Below are 8,378 nucleotides of genomic sequence, written 5' to 3'. Positions count from 1 at the left end.
GAAAAGGGAACCCCCTTGCACTGCTGGTGGGAATGTAAATTGATACAGCCACTATGGAGAACAGTATGGAAGTTCCTTAAAAAACTACAAATAGAACTACAATATGACCCAGCAATCCCACTACTGGGCATATACCCTGAGAAAACCATAATTCCAAAAGAGTCATGTACCAAAATGTTCATTGCAGCTCTATTTACAATAGCCTGGAGATGGAAACAACCTAAGTGTCCATCATCGGATGAATGGATAAAGAAGATGTGGCACATATATACAATGGAATATTACTCAGCCATAAAAAGAAACGAAATTGAGCTATTTGTAATGAGGTGGATGGACCTAGAGTCTGTCATACAGAGTGAAGTAAGTCAGAAAGAGAAAGACAAATACCGTATGCTAACACATATATATGGAATTTAAGGAAAAAAAATGTCATGAAGAACCTAGGGGTAAGACAGGAATAAAGACACAGACCTACTAGAGAATGGACTTGAGGATATGGGGAGGGGGAAGGGTAAGCTGTGACAAAGTGAGAGAGAGGCATGGACATATATACACTACCAAACGTAAGGTAGATAGCTAGTGGGAAGCAGCCGCATAGCACAAGGAGATCAGCTCGGTGCTTTGTGACCGCCTGGAGCGGTGGGATAGGGAGTGTGGGAGGGAGGGAGACGCAAGAGGGAAGAAATATGGGAACATATGTATATGTATAAGTGATTCACTTTGTTATGAAGCAGAAACTAACACACCATTGTAAAGCAATTATACTCCAATAAAGATGTAAAAAAAATAGAAATGCACATGCCTTTAAGCTAGAATTTCCACTTCTAGGAATCCCACAGATATACTGTGTATATGCTCCACTCCCACCCCGGATCCATTTACTGCTCTTCTGTACCCATCTTTGTCCCAGGAGGGCGGGTCACTCTGGTCGCCTGGGCCCCTTGCCTACTGGCCTCTGTGATTGGATTTGGCTAATGGGAGGCACTTGCAAGAGATTGCAGGGCAGGAAGAGAGTGTGGCGGAGGTATTTCTTCCCTGTTCCTTCTATCTCTGATGCCATGCTTCTGGAAATGCACAGCTCTTACTAGATGGCCCTATCCCCACATGCCTGCTTCCCCGAGGCTCCAATGGTACCATTTTCCCCTTGAGGCCCAGGTTTGGTAACCCCTTCCTGCTGTTGTCAGCTCATTGGTGCCTCAACATCCATCCTGCCCACACCTCTGTAAAGTAGTCCCTTTCATAAGTCTCTTTGTTTGAGCCTTCTGCATTTCAGTGCTGTTTCCTTCCAGAGCCCTGACTGATGTAGATTCAAATTTCAGTGATGTCGCTGAAGTCTTGTTTGTAATAGCAAAACACTGGAAACAGACTAATATCCATGAGTTGGGATATGTAGATAAGTAAATGATGGTACTCATATAACAGAACACCATTCCACATTTTAAAAGAATAAAGTAGCTTAATAGGAACTCAGAGGGAATGTTCTCCAAGAAATAATAAGTCAAAGAGAAAAAAAGGAAGGGAAGAGTTTGTATCATAAATTCTCATTTATATAGGAAAAAGCATTTATGTATTTGTATAAATATGAATATCCCTGCAAGAATATACAAAAATATGGCATTATTGGTTGACCCTTTTTGCCCTGTTGGAATTTTGTTTTACCATGTGGATGTATTACTTAAAAAAAAATCCTTTTAAACATCTTTTAAAAAAGAAAATCCTTTACTAGAGTGAAAATCACCTTTTAATCATTTGGCAAATCAGCTTCCTTGCCCCATCTCACCTAGTCTCTCTTAGAAAGATACTATCAGCCAAACCAAACTTCTCACTTAAGTGGTACTCCAAAGGAACTGAAGAAATCAAGAGAGACAAACAGAAGATGCAGAGGTCATTGATCTTTGCCAGATTTCTTTGTAACTTTCCTCTGTATTAGTGGAGATAAGATTGGAAATTGATACTGCGTTCTAGAGGGGACAGAAGGGCAGGAACAGTCTATTTACATACCTCTCCCACCCAATCATGCCCCTTGAGTGTCACTTAACCTATCACTGCTGCTTCTGGCTAGGATAAATTTCTGGTCACCTCTTGGAGTGGAGGAGTGAGGCTGAACACAGGACTAAGCTCCCTCCAAAACAGCTAAGGGGTTACCAAGTAGTCACCCTACCAAACAGCATGAAGGCTAAAGCAGATGGTTTCAGTGTCATCTTTATCCATAAAAAAAAAAAAAAAAAATCCAGGGCTGCTTCTGATACAATGGCCTGTCTTTGTCTAATGAACACTGTAGGTCTCATAGCTGGCCATGTTCCCCTCTTTGCCTTGGCTGTCAGGAAACTCAGACATGAATTTGCGTCTCACCTTGAAAATTTTAGTGCAGCCCTTGTGGCACCCACATCTGCATACTGATTCTCTGTGCTTTATCATCCTATTCAATTCTTTCTTTCCCCTAAAGATCTGGCTCATTTCTGTACTTTTAAAATTGTTCTGTAGTATATATATTTCAGGAACCACTTCAAATTCTTTTTAGAATGAAGTAAGTTTAATCCACAAGGGAAAACAGGGGCTAACTGACCATATAGCTCAGTTGATTTACATAGTCTGGGGGAAGGACCCCAAACTTATTTTACTTATTTAATCAGTAAATGGGTATTGAGCACCACCTACTATATACCAGGCACTGTTCCAGCACCAAGAATGTGGTAAAGAATAAAACAAAAGACATGCCCTCATGGAACTTCCATTCTAGTGGGGGAAATGGATAATAAACACATAAAAAGTAAATGTACATTATGCAGATGGTACTGATGCTAAGCAGAAAAATACAGCAAGTTAAGGAAGACAAATGAGGTGAGGGATAGGAATATTTTATACAGAGTGGTCAAGACAGGCCTCTCCAATAAGGGACATTATTGATGATGAGGGCACTTTAATCTCTCTTCTCCTCTCCCTTCCACTCGCCACTGTCCTCATTTATTCTACCCTAGTCTTCCCTGGGTGAACACAATAAAGGTCAATAACTACTTTTTTTTTGAATTTTAAAAATTATTTTATTGTATTGTATTTATTTATTTTATACAGCAGGTTCTTATTAGTCATCCATTTTATACATATCAGTGTATACACGTCAACCCCCATCACCCAATTCATCCCACTACTACCAGCACTACTTCTTCTTAAGTTCTGTTCCATCCTCCACACTAAGCCAGAAGATCTGATTAGGTCAAACCCCTGATAAAGTTCATTTTTCAGTTTGACACTTAAAGTCCCTCAAGGTCTGGCTCCATCCTGCCTCACTCCGAATGAACAGTTCCCCAAATGTGTCCCAGACTTGCCACCTCCGTGTCCCTGCTCATGCCATTTCTTCTGTCATCCTTCAGGATCCAATTCAAGCATCACCTGCTCTGGGTAGCCATCTGGAGTGCCCCAAGCGGAATTAATCAGTCTTCCCTTTGAAGTCCTAGAACCTTGTTCAGATAAGGATCACAGAACTGCAGACATCGTCTAGTGGTCAATTACATATCTGCATGTATGTCTATTTCCCTCCAGGATATGAATCTCCAGAAGGTCTTGCATATAACAGGCATTCAGTAATTATTAAAATTAATAACAAATGTTGGTGAGAATGTGGAAAAAAAAGAAACCTTGTGCACTGTTGGCAGGGCTGTAAATTGGAGCAGCCATTATGGAAAACGGTATGGAGGTTCCTCAAAAAATTTAAAATAGAACTATCACGTGATCCAGCAATCCCACTTCATATATCCAAAGGAAATGAAAACACTAATTTGAAAAGATATCTGCACCCCTATGTTCACTGCAGCATTATTTAAATAGCTAAGACATGAAAGCAACTTAAGTGTGCATTTACGTATAAATGGATAAGGAAAATGTGGCGTGTGTATATATATATATATATGTACATACAATGTAGTATATATATATATATATATATATATATATATATATGTATATATTCAGTCATAAAAAAGGAGATCCTGACAGTTGTGGTATCATGGATGGACCTTGGTGACATTCCGCTAAGTGAAATGTCAGACAGATAAAGACAAATACTGTATGATCTCGCTCACATGTGGAATCTTAAACAAAACAAAACAGAAACAGATTCATAGATACAGAGAACAGATAGGTGGTTGCCAGTGGTAGGGGGAGTGGGGGTGGGTGAAATGGGTAAAGGCCGTCAAAATAAATAAGTCCTGCAGATGTAGTGTACCACATGGTGAGTATAGTTAATAATATTGCATTATGTATTTGAAAGTTACTAAGAGAATAGATCTTAAAATTTCTCAACACAAGAAAAAAATTGTAACTATGCGTGGTGATGGATGTTAATTAGACTTACTTTGGTGATCATTTCACAATATACACATATAGCAAATCATTATGCTGTACATCTGAAACTAATACAATGTTACACGTCAATTATATCTCAATAAATGTTGAGATATAATTATATCTGCAAATAAAAGTTTGCAGCTCACATATATTATCTCTTTTCATCCTCACCTTAACCCTATGAAATAATAAAGGCACTCATTTTTCTATTTGCCAGTTAAGGAAACTGAGGGTCAGATAGGCTAAGGGACTCATGGCTAATAAATACAGAGCTCAGTCTAGAAACCTGAATCCACTTCTGGAACCACATGGGCTGGCTCAGTTTAAGCAAAACCATTGCCAAGAGGCAGGAGCTTCAAAACCATAAGAGAATTCCAAACATGGCCCTAAGTAACAGTGAAAAGTCCAAAGATACCAACATAAAAACAAAGAAGCACTGAAATCCCTGCCATCTTCCAGCAACAATGCTAGGAGCCTGTACCCATGGGAAGGAAGCTAGAATAAGAAGCCCCTGTATTATTGAGTCACAGGAAAAAGATCAAAGTCTTGTCAATTGCAGGAATATGCCTGCCTCATAATAGGACAACTGATCATTCTGGTTTGCCCAGGACTGCAGACATTGAGTGCAAAAACAGAAAACATCCCCAGGAAGCCTGGACAATTTGGTTCCCTGCACAGAAGACTCTCTGTTGTTTCTGGAAAAAACTAGTGGTCACTTCAGTGAGTGTGCTTTAGAATCCCTCTCTAAAGGTTGCCTTCCAAACTAATTTATAACCCAGGCACCGTCTTGTTATTTTAGTGACTCCTTGCTTATGAACAAAAATGGTACTACCTCGGTGAAATCTGAATCACTTTCACATCTTTTCAAAAACTTACAACTCCTTTAAAGGAAGAGACTTCATCATGAGGATATCTGAAAGAAGGTGCCAAGAACTAGGAAAGCAATTCTCAAGAAGATATTCCGATGTGTTCAGAGCATCCCTAAGGAGGTCCAAGGGGCTCTTTCAAATGGCTCATTCATTTGAATGACTGTCTCTGGAATAGTTGTTTATTAAAAAAAAAAGAAAAAATCTGCTTCATTAACTTATAGCCAATTCTCATAAATTTTTAGTAGATATGAAAAGACCTTCCAGTTACATTCAATTATTAAAGCAATAAGCAAAGATGGCAGGCCGCCAGAGGCTCAGTCACTTTGCTGGTGTCCTATAAATGTCAGTATTTTAATACGCACATGCATCCATTTACACTTGAGAAAGATGAGAGCTCCTGACGGAGGCATCCTTAGATAGAAAGAGCTGCGGCCAAAATCATTCACCATGACTAGTTTGTCTGACCACAGTCAAAGCCAATGGTTTGTACGTATTTTCACAAGGGACATACTGACTCTTGATTAAAGCCGTGAGTCACAGGTAAATGCAAATGTTTGAGGCATTTGCATTTCCATTAGCAGGCTTCAGTTTCACAGATCTTGCATTTCACTTCACAATGAATGACCTTTGCATGTACGTCATTCTACATGTACACAAGTATCTGTAGCATAAATTCCCAGAAGTAGAAGTGGCGAGTCAAATGGTGCAAGCATTATTTGTCCACACATCCCCACTCAGGGACTGAACTTGTTTACCTTCCCAACAGCAAAGTATGAGATTATCTGCCTTCCCCCAGCCTCACCAGCAGAGTGTGTTACCAAATTTGTTAGTCTTGCAATCTGAGAGATGAAAATGATAGCCCAATATCATTTTCACTTATTGTACTTTATTATAAGTGAAGCTGAGCATCTTTCCATTGATTTAAGAACCATCTGTACTGCCTTTGCTCTAAACATCCTGTTCTTTTAGTTTTTTTAACAATTTTTTGTTTCTTTTTAAAAAAATTTTATTAGACTTTTTAAAATTAATTAATTAATTAATTTGACTGCATTGGGTCTTAGTTGCAGAACGCAGGATCTTCACTGCAGCATGTGAGATCTTTTGTTGTGGCTCTCAGGCTTCTCTAGCTGCAGCATGCAGGCTTCTCTCTAGGTGTGGCGTGCAGGCTCTAGAGCACGCAGGCTCAGTAGTTGCAGCACATGGGTTTAGTTGCCCCACGGCATGTGGAATCTTAGTTCCCCAACCAGGGATTGAACCTGCATCCCCTGCATTAGAAGGCGGATTCTTAACCACTGGACCACCAGGGAAGTCCCTGCCCATTTTCTTCCGATGAACTTTTTTGGTTTTTTGTTTTGTTTTGTTTTTTTAATTAATTAATTAATTTTTTAAACATCTTTATTGGAGTGTAATTGCTTTACAATGTTGCGTTAGTTTCTGCTGTATAACAAAGTGAATCAGCTATATGCATACGTATATTCCCATATCCCTTCCCTCTTGCGTCTCCCTCCCACCCTCCTTATCCCACCCCTCTAGGTGGTCACAAAACACCAAGCTGATCTCCCTGTGATATGCAGCTGCTTCCCAATAGCTATCTATTTTACATTTGGTAGTGTATATATGTCAATGTTACTCTCTCACTTCATCCCAGCTTACCCTTCCCCTTCCCGTGTCCTCAAGTCCATTCTCTACGTCTGTGTCTTTATTCCTGTCCTGCCCCTAGGTTCATCAGAACCTTTTTTTTTTTTTTAGATTCCATATATATGTGTTAGCATACGGTATTTGTTTTTCTCTTTCCGACTTACTTCACTCTGTATGACAGACACTAGGTCCATCCACCTCACTACAAATAATTTCGTTTCTTTTTATGGCTGAGTAATATTCCATTGTATATATGTGCCACATCTTCTTTATGCATTCATCTATTGATGGACACTTGCTTCCATGTCCTGGCTATTGTAAATAGTGCTGCACTGAACATTGTGGTACATGACTCTTTTTGAATTATGGCAAATCAAAACTACAATGAGGTATCACCTCACACCGGTCAGAATGGCCATCATCAAAAAATCTACAAACAATAAGTGCTGGAGAGGGTGTGGAGAAAAGGGGACCCCCTTGCACTGTTGGTGGGAATGTAAATTGATATAGCCACTATGGAGAACAGTATGGAGGTTCCTTAAAAAACTAAAAATTTTTAGTTTTGCTGTTTTTGCAGTTTTTGCTGTTTTTGCAGTTTTTGCTGTTTTTGCAGTTTTGCTGTTGTAGTTGTCACCATCAATTTCTGGGGCATTTGTAACCATTAGGGAGATTAGCCCTTCATCTATGCTAAAATTTTTCCTGGTTCATTATTTGTCTTTGTAAATCATATTAATAACTTTTTAAAATTAGAAATAAATGATTTCATATTTTCTACTACATCCTTATGGTTTTATTTTGTATAATAAAATCTTTGATTTCTTTGGAATTTATCCTGGTATGTGGTTTTCTGGTAAGTGCTCTTTGCCTATTATTACTTTTGCTCCTCTTTTTCAGATTTTTTTCTTACGAGATCTTTGTATAAATGCTGTGCCAGTTCCTTTTTTTAAAGAAATACTAATCATTTAATGGGTTGAATTTACCCAGATAATCTACTGGGAAGGGGCACAAAGGGGTCAGGATAGCCCCACAGGCTTCAAAACACTAAAGGTCTCTGCTGCCACAAAGACAAACTGCTTCCTGCTAAAATGGCTTCACAGTGTATTTCTACAGCACTACCTCCACTGCTTCTCCGAATATAGTTGGGTCTAGGAGAGCTTTTGCTCCCAGCATATCCTCGTTCCCTCACAGGTGGTTGCAAACAAGGGCTACAGCTATTGCACTTTAAGATGAGACCCTTACCTTTAGGAAGCATATTTTTGCTGGCACTTTCTGAGGTGTGCCACCACTGGGCTATCTCACTACATCGGGTGTTTCTCCGGTACTTCCTTCCGTGCAACTTCTTACCTCAAATGTTTTGGGCTGTCCTTACAAGTATTTCAGAGTTTGTGGATTATTTCTACTTCTTGCTTTTCTGAAAATGTATTGTGGAAGGGAGTCTAGATAAAGAGAGGGGTTTTATTGCTCTTGTTGCTTTTGTGAATTTCCAGGAGGAAAATGTAGAAGACCCTGGCTGCCATAGCCAGTGAT

The sequence above is a fragment of the Delphinapterus leucas genome, chromosome 5 (assembly GCF_059928025.1).
Source record: "Delphinapterus leucas isolate spDelLeu-1000000601 "Yukka" chromosome 5, BTC_Dleu_Yukka2, whole genome shotgun sequence".
In the NCBI taxonomy this organism is placed as follows: Eukaryota; Metazoa; Chordata; class Mammalia; order Artiodactyla; family Monodontidae; genus Delphinapterus; species Delphinapterus leucas.
Note: the sequence above shows the minus strand (reverse complement) of the source record.